The 8,666-nt window shown below is 36.7% G+C and overlaps 1 pseudogene across 1 annotated transcript; it reads left to right on the forward strand.

The window, feature by feature from the left end:
• Window positions 1-4,161: 4,161 nt before the first annotated feature.
• Window positions 4,162-4,725, forward strand: LOC309847599 (high mobility group protein B1 pseudogene; annotated as a pseudogene). The gene has a single exon. The product of its transcript is annotated as a high mobility group protein B1 pseudogene (transcript).
• Window positions 4,726-8,666: the final 3,941 nt, after the last annotated feature.

Below are 8,666 nucleotides of genomic sequence, written 5' to 3' on the forward strand. Positions count from 1 at the left end.
TTGATATGATCCCAACTTCCCGTCTTCAGCTGTTACTAAGAAACAACCATTTTTTATTTGAAATGTAGAAACAAAAAAGAATATCCAAAATTATGAGAAAAGTATAATATTTTCTCCTTTTAAAACCATTCATCTGTGTGAAGCCATATTTTCCCTCATATGCTTCTACCAGAAACAGATCGAGTCAGACTGGATAAAGAAAGCCAACACATGAATCCAGCTGACTTCTATTAGGCCAAGCATTTAAGTCATTTGCAAAAATGTAAAACAATCCTACTCATTGCAGTTTGGTTTGTTTTGAAAACTACAATTATTTTCCTAAAATCATATTGTTAACATTTCCATTCAGTGTATTATTATTCCTATTTTAAATGGATTAATGAGTAAACATTTAAAAAATTTTTCAGTTTTCGTTTTGAATATAGCAACTCTTTATGGTCTCTGGTGTACGCTGAGGTGTTAACGATGTGTTAATGAACATGCCTCACTATGGAACCACCCACCAACAAGGTGCTTCTCCAGCCTTGCTCGACTTCAAGCATCCCCTCTCTGTTCTGATCCTTGTGCCAGGTATCACCTGATAACCCTAGGAGGTGGTGCCCAGGTCATTTAGAACCCAGCCTGCAGCCAAGAACTAATGGGTAATCCCCCAACCCCGCTTTCTTCTACAGCTAACTCCTGTCCAGTACCCACCACACACACTCCCACTGCTTCAGCTGATCCAAACTTTGGTCTCTGCCTCCTCAGCAAGATTATTGTGCTCTTTTCATATTCCAGTTTTCTGTTCGCCCTTCACCCTAGCTCAAAAGTGGTTCTGAGGCAGGGAACTGAGTGAAATTCTTCTAACTAGTGCCAACACGAGCTAGTATTAGCCTCTGACTAAAACCCGGTACATCATCTATTTTGTTTAATTTTACAGTTTATTTTGGTGAAAGAATTGTCTAGTGTCTTTAGCAGCTAAAACTTTTTCATTTATGCCTGATGCATAGCCTCATTCCTGGACATTATATTTTGAGGATCCATTATCAAATAATGCATGTATATATGTATGAATAAACACACAGAGAAACAAACAGACAATCGAGAGTCCATATTTAGTGATGAAATAGTTTTTCTGGTATGAAATTATGACTATCTTTCTCTAACTACAAAGGAGAAATAATGTGGGGACTGGGACGTCCAAGGGGTTAAAGTTGCTTTTTTGTGATTGATCTTCTTCTTAATTAAGGTAATAACTATCAGACATTAAAATTCATTTTTGAATGTTATAACAAACTCATACAGCATCTAACCACCAATGCAGTCAATATGGACATATTCATAATCAAGTTACCTCACACCCTTTTCTAATTATTGCCTCTCTGTCCACATATCCTGAAAAACATTGATCTACTTTCCATTTATATAGTTTTTGCCTTTTCAAAACATTATATAAATGAATCATATAGTCTGTGATCTTTTATTCTGATGTGTTTTTAATCAGCATATTGCATCTAGTATTTATGTTGTATCAGTAGCTTATCTCCTCATTGGTAAGAGCATTGTGTTGTAGAGATGGATCACAGTTAGTTAATATTACAAATAGAAGGAAGGGCATTTGGGTTGCCCCTATTTGTTGGAGACTATATCTGGAGAGCTAAAATAGAAAACTATGGTTTTTGTGTGTAAACATATGTTTGAACTTTCCTCGGGTAAATATTTGGGAGTGGAATTGCTGGGTCATGTGATAAGTATATGTTTAAATATCTAAGAAACTTCTAAGCTGGTCCTTGGAAAAGGATCTATGCTCTTCTTTTAGCAGTGGCTGATCTTCTCATTCAGCCTTGTCACCCTGCATTCTCTTGCCCTTTCTGCAGTCTTTCTTGGAAATGCATTCCACTACTGTTGAGAAGAACTGGTGATTGTGTACAGGCTGCCTTTGTGTTTGTAGATTCCAAAGGCTCTATACTCTCAAACTACATCACACTTAATCTTTAACAGTTTGTTTAAAAAAAAAAAAAGGACCTAAAAATGAAGACATATACTATGCTCATGGATTAGAAGTCCTGATATCATTAGGATGCCACTTACCAATTTGTACTATTGATCAATACAATTCCTATAAAATGGCAGTAAATTTAAATATAAAATTTGACAAAATAATTCTGAAATACATTTGGAAATGTCATAGACATATACTACGAGAAGCATTTTTTAAATGGATGAGTAGATTGAAGAAGGCATAGTATAATATGTAAAAACACACAGAAATAGACTTAAATATATATGCTTCCTTGGTTTTCAGAAAAAAGGCCCATGCATTACAATTAGAAAATGGATATAATTTCAAAATATAGAAAAATAAAATTGCATCTGTATGGAAAAAAAGAGTCCTTATTTATATATACCATAGGAGGAATCAAATCAACTGGAGGAAGAGCACAGACCAAAATGTAACAACTGAAACTCTACGACTTATAGAGACAAATATAGTAGGATACTTTAAAGACCTTGAAGTGGTTAAATATTTCTTAAACAAGACACAGAAGTCACAGATAATAAAGACAAAGTGGAATTCTGTCAAAATTTATACTGCTCATCTAAGGTCCTATGAAATAGGATCTGTGCCAAGAACATAAAAAGAGCCTTTAGGAGACGATCTAATTTGGTTTAAAAAAAAAAAAGTCAGAGACATGAGTGGACCCTTCAGAAATGAGGCTATCCAAGTGGTATGTGCATGAAAATACACTGAAGACCACTGCTTATCAAGGAAATGTAAATGACTTCCATAAGGAGGTCACTGAGCACCCATCAGGATAGTTACAGTTACAAGCACTGGAGAGGAAGAAGGAACTGAAACTCTCACACATTGATGGTAGGAGTTAAGATGGTATGCCATGCTTAGAGAACTGTAACAGTTGTTAATAATGTTCATATGGATATATGTCTACCCAGTATTTCACTTCTTATACTCTTAAGCACTACAAACAAGAAAAATTATTTCCAAAATGATTCTACACAAATATCCATAACAGCTGTATTAATGGCTGAAAACCAGAAAAAAGGTTCATAGACAAACATTTTATACATTCATAAAATGATCTAAAATGAGAGGAGAAGGGAGTTGGGGGAAATTGGAGGGGGGAGGTGAACCATGAGAGACTGTAGACTCTGAAAAACAACCTGAAGGTTTTGAAGGGGCGGGGGGTGGGAGGTTGGGGGAACCAGGTGGTGGGTATTAGAGAGGGCACAGATTGCATGGAGCACTGGGTGTGGTGCAAAAACAATGAATACTGTTACGCTGAAAAGAAATAAAAAATTAAAAAAATTAATGTGGTGATCAAAAATGCAAAAATATTAATAAATTTTCTAACCCCCCCCAAAAAACTTTAGGAAAGTCCAGGTTAATGTATATTTTTGCTAGAAAACTAAAACATAGTGGTTTTGATACAAGGCAGGAACAACAGTGATACAAATATGACCTTGAGCTTCAGGAATGGAAAGGTTTGGGGCGCCTGGGTGGCTCAGTGGGTTGAGCCTCTGCCTTGGGCTTGGGTCATGATCTCAGGGTCCTGGGATCAAGCCCTGCATCGGGCTCACTGCTCACCAGGGACCCTTCTTCCCCCTCCCTCTCTGCTGCCTGCCTCTCTGCCTACTTGTGATCTCTCTGTCAAATAAATAAATAAATAAAACCTTAAAAAAAAAAAAAAAGAATGGCAAGTTTGGGGATGTGGAAAGGTCAAACTTATGGATTACAAACATTTGTCACAGTTGGTTATGCACAAGTAACACCATCTTGGATTAGTTGAAGAGATAGATTTGATTTGGAAAAATGCAAAGGAAATGGCAAAAAAAAAAGAAAAAAAGAAAAAGAAAAAGAAATCTGGATTTGACCAGTTCAGTAAAACAAATTTGAGTTATGTGAAAAGCTAGTATAATCAATACACAGAGTGAGATCAAATAGAGTCATGTGGTTGTGAGAGTATGGAATTGTTTTATAAGTAAATATGGGCTTCTTTGGAACTAGTTCTGAGAGTCTATGGATAAAAAGTAATGAGAGGTATTTATTTTAAATAATTCTGAGGCACTGGAGAAACTTGAACTTCACAGAGAGGTCCCAGACCAGTGAGAGCCAGAAGGACCCTGGGTGACTCTGTGCCTCGCTGGGGAAAACAATGAAACATGGGCAAGGGAGATCCCAAGAAGGTGAGAGGTAAAATTTCCCCATATGCATTCTCTGTGGCAAGGGGAACACAAGAAGGAGCACCCAGGTGCTTCAATCAACTTCTCTGAGTTTTCTCAGAAGCTCTCAGAGATGGAAGACCATGTCTGCTAAAGAGAAAGGAAAGTTTGAAGACATGGCAAAGGTGGACAAAACCCATTACAGAAGAAAAGTGAAAATCTATCCCCCTTAGAGGGGAAACAGAAAAGAAGTTCAAGGATCCCAATACACCCAAGGGGCCTTCTTTGGCCTTTTTCTTTTTTGGTTTGAGTATCGCCCCTGAATCAAAGGAGAACATGCATTGGTGATGCTGTGAAGAAACTGGGAGAGACGCGGAACCACAGTGGTGCAGGGGGCAGGTGGCCTCACGAGAAGAAGGCTGCTCAGCTGAAGGAAATATAGGGAAAGGATTTTGCTTCATTTCAAGCTAAAGGAAAGTCTGATGCAGGAAGAAAGGGAGTTGCCAAGGCTGAAAAGGCAGGAAAAAGAAGGAAGAGGGGGAAGATGAGGAGGAAGATGAATAATTTGGTTCTAGCACAGTTTTTTTCCTTGTCTATAAAGCATTTAACACCTGCTGTGCACAACGCACTCTTTGTAAAGAAAAAAAATGAAATGGAAGAGTGTGCAAGATTTGTTTTTAAAGTGTATTGTGTCTTTTATTGTATGGTTAACACACTACAGAATATGTCTTTAGAGAACTCTGTTCTGGTGATATTTTTAGGAGCCACTAGAATTTCCTGGGACAGTGTGGGGGTCGTAAATTGGCGTGGAAATTTAAACTGGGTTCTGGCTGGTGCCCAGCACAAAGTTGGTATACTATGTTTTTTTTTTTTTTTCATTTTCAGTTGTCTTTTGATGTAGCTTATGCAAAATAACAGAGTACCACTCTGTAACTGAGAAAAAAAGAAAAGCTGCAGCTGCTTGGTTGACATTCTGAATGCTTCTAAGTAAACATACTATTTTATTTAAAAATTTTTAAAAATAAATAATTCTTATGATGCATCTTTAATTAAGGAGTTATCATATGCATATCTTTTTAAAGTCTATTACATTTAAAATTTTCTTTCACTGATAGAAAACTGTTGGAATGCATTTTAAAGTCTAAGCAATATATGTGGGAATTTATGATTTCTTAATATAGCCTTAAATAGCATTGTATGTGTTCTTATTACAAGGGAGCAACTACTACTTTACAACTAATTTTGGAAGAGTTTCAATAGCACATACTCTCTTGGGAAATGGGCTAAATGAGAAACACAGCAGGACTTTAGGAACACTATAAAGTAATCTTTCTATGTTTCAAATGTCTACGATATACTCTTGCCAAAACCCTGACAGACTTGAGCCATGACTTTTACATTTATTGGCCAGGTTTTTTATTCCATTCTATAACATCATCTCTGGTTTTTTCTTCCTAAGCCTTCTGTCATTTCCACTGTATTTCTTCTGCTTGTCTATTTTAATCTTGCTCTTTTTTTTTTTTAACCTTACTGTGTCTCTTCTGATTTTTCATCTTTTTTCCATTCATTTTGGAATTGATGCAAAGCTGTCCATGGGTAAATGCTAATTTGAAAAAAAAAAAAAAAGTTGAGTTGACTATAGTTCCAGTTAATATACATGCACAAGAAAGACAAATATTATTCTCGAGAACAATGTCCTTTTAAATCCTCTTCACTACCCCAAAGCAACACTATATGAGGACAATAAAAGATAACTGCCAAGAAAGAAAGAGAGTGAAAGAAATAGAGCAGCTGGCAGTACGTTTTTCCAATTTTCTTAAATGAAAATGGTTGTAGATTTTTCACTCACTTTCTTCATTAACTGTAACCCTTTTCACTCCACGGCATAACAAGTACTTCAAGAATCAGTAACTATGGAAAAAAGATAAAAAGTAAAGAAAGATAGAAAAGATAGAAAAAAAAAAGAAAGACAGATTAGGTTCCTCATTCAGATAATTTTAGAGGTCTTATTCAAACACTACATTTTAAAAAAAGATTTATCCATTTGAGAGAGAGTGAGAGCACACACATGTGAAGTGAGGACAGAGGGAGAGAGACAGGGAATCCCAAGTAGACTCAGCATTGAACTCAGAGCCGGATGCGGGACTAGATCTCCCAACCCCAAGATCACAACCTGAGCTGAAACCAAGAGTTAGCTGCTCAGCCAACTGTTCCACCCAAGCACCCCAAAACACTAAATTAAAAAAAAAAAATGACTTTGAAGCCTGCAGTGTATTCATTAGTGTTTATCCATTGGATATCTTTCCTTAATATATATTCTTGGATGAAATATTTGGCTTTAGCCAAAAAGCACATATGGAAACAGCTGACAGGCAAGTATGTTTCATTGTCTCTACCATGTATTTCAATATTTGTATATGATACACAATAACTGATGAATATTACACTATTTCTCAGAAAGTATGTTCCCTGGAATATGTTTTGTATCCATAATATGTACAGTAGATTTTTTAGTAGATATGGGTATTTTTTTTGTCCTATAATTCAATCATATTCTATGAACAATGATGTTTTCTGAAAAAAGTACCATGTGTCTGTAATTGGTGCTCCTGTGTTTCTGCAGTTCATTTTCAATAATAAAATAATATTCCATTTTTTGAATATATGAGATTATATTCATTTACTCTCATTCTAATAGACTGTGGGGCTATTTTATGGTTCATGAAGGCTGTTCTGAGCATTTCTTCCCTCCTCACACTGCTGTTACAGAAGCGGCAGCTCCAGAATGGGGACCCTTCCTCTAGTGAGTTGGGAAGCATTTAGAAAGTTCTGAAGAATGACATGATCTGACATTTTTTTTAAAAGGATCGTCCTATCTGCTAAATTGAGAATAGACTATAGTTCAGGAGAAAAGATGCAAAAATAATTAGGGGGTGATTCTAGTAGATGGAAGAAAAAATGAAATGGACAGATATCTAAGAGGTAAAATCAGTAAGAATTATCAGGGCTACACGAAAAGGAGGTATATAATGTAGCTACAAAGTAGTAAAATCTCTGTCCTTCTGGGTCCATGAATTAGTATGAAGAGGAGGGCCCCCACTGGACACATATAGTGGGTAAATAAATTTTTGTTTTATTCATGCACTAGACTTTCAGATTTTTTTTTTCATTTCTTAATGTGGCATAACCTGACCTATTCTGACTGATGTAGTCATTGTCATTATTGGAGGCCTTATTATATTTCCCTTAGTATTTAAAATACCAGTATCTTATTATAGGGAGTTGTGGTAGATAGAATTCTTGTTTTTTGTTGTTTCTGTTGTTTTTAATTTTAATTTATGTACTTATTTAGCGAGAAAGAGTTTGAGCTGGGGGAGGGGCAGAGGGAAAGGGAGAGCACCCTCAGCAGAGTCAGTGCTGAGTGTGGAGCGGGATGCAGGACTCGTTCCCAGGACCTGACATCATGATTTGAGCTGAAATGAAGACTTAGATGCTTTCACTGACTGAGCCACCCAGGTGCCCCATGGTAAGTAGAATTCTAAAATAATGCTCAAGATTTGCACCCGCAGCTGTATAACCTTTGTGAAGGAAACTCTCTGCTGTCATTAGGTAAAGGGATTTTTTTAGATGCAGTGAGTGCTTCAAATTACTTGGAGCCAATTCATGAGTTGGTTTTGAGTTATCAAAGGGAAATTAACCGGGATGCCTGGGTGGCTCAGTGGGTTAAGCCTCTGCCTTTGGCTCAGGTCGTGATCTCAGGATCCTGGGATCGAGCCCTGTATCAGGCTCTCTGCTCCCCAGGGAACCTGCTTCCCCTTCTCTCTGCCTGTCTCTCTGCCTACTTGTGATCTCTCTCTCTCTATCTCTGTCAAATAAATAAATAAAATCTTAAAAAAAGGGGGGGGGGAGGAAATTAACCTAAATTGGCCTGACCTGACCTAATCAAGTGAAGTCTTTAAAGAGGAACTGGGACCTTCCTAAGAAAAGAGACACTCTTCCTCAGACCTCAGAGAAACAAAAACTCATGTAAACTGGAGTGGTCTGTGGTCTTTGGGAATTAAGGACCCTAGTCCTACAACTACATAGACCTGAATTCTGCCACAGGCAAGAGGTCTCAGAATTTATGTTAAATGGCAACCACTTCATTATAAGATTTAAATGGATAAATGCCATATGTGTATGGTGGCACTGGAAAAGCAGGATATGACATCAAGCACAGAATGTTCAAGAGACAGAAATTTAGCCTACAAATGGCCACCATAATTTTATTATAGGCCAGTTGTTTGTTTCCTCATTTTCTATTAATAACTAAGTTTACTGTCCCTTATTTAGACTAGCTAGGCTTAAAATCATATACACTTAGATATTTTTCATGTATCTTTCTCTAGGCTTAGATGAATATAATTTATTTGATAGTGTTTCTTATAGTGGAAATGAATCTAATTGTACATTGCTGTAATTTCTTAAGGACTAAAAAGCACTACTGATGCTTGAACTGCAAAGCA

This window comes from Mustela nivalis (assembly GCF_964662115.1).
Source record: "Mustela nivalis genome assembly, chromosome: 14".
NCBI classification, from domain to species: Eukaryota; Metazoa; Chordata; class Mammalia; order Carnivora; family Mustelidae; genus Mustela; species Mustela nivalis.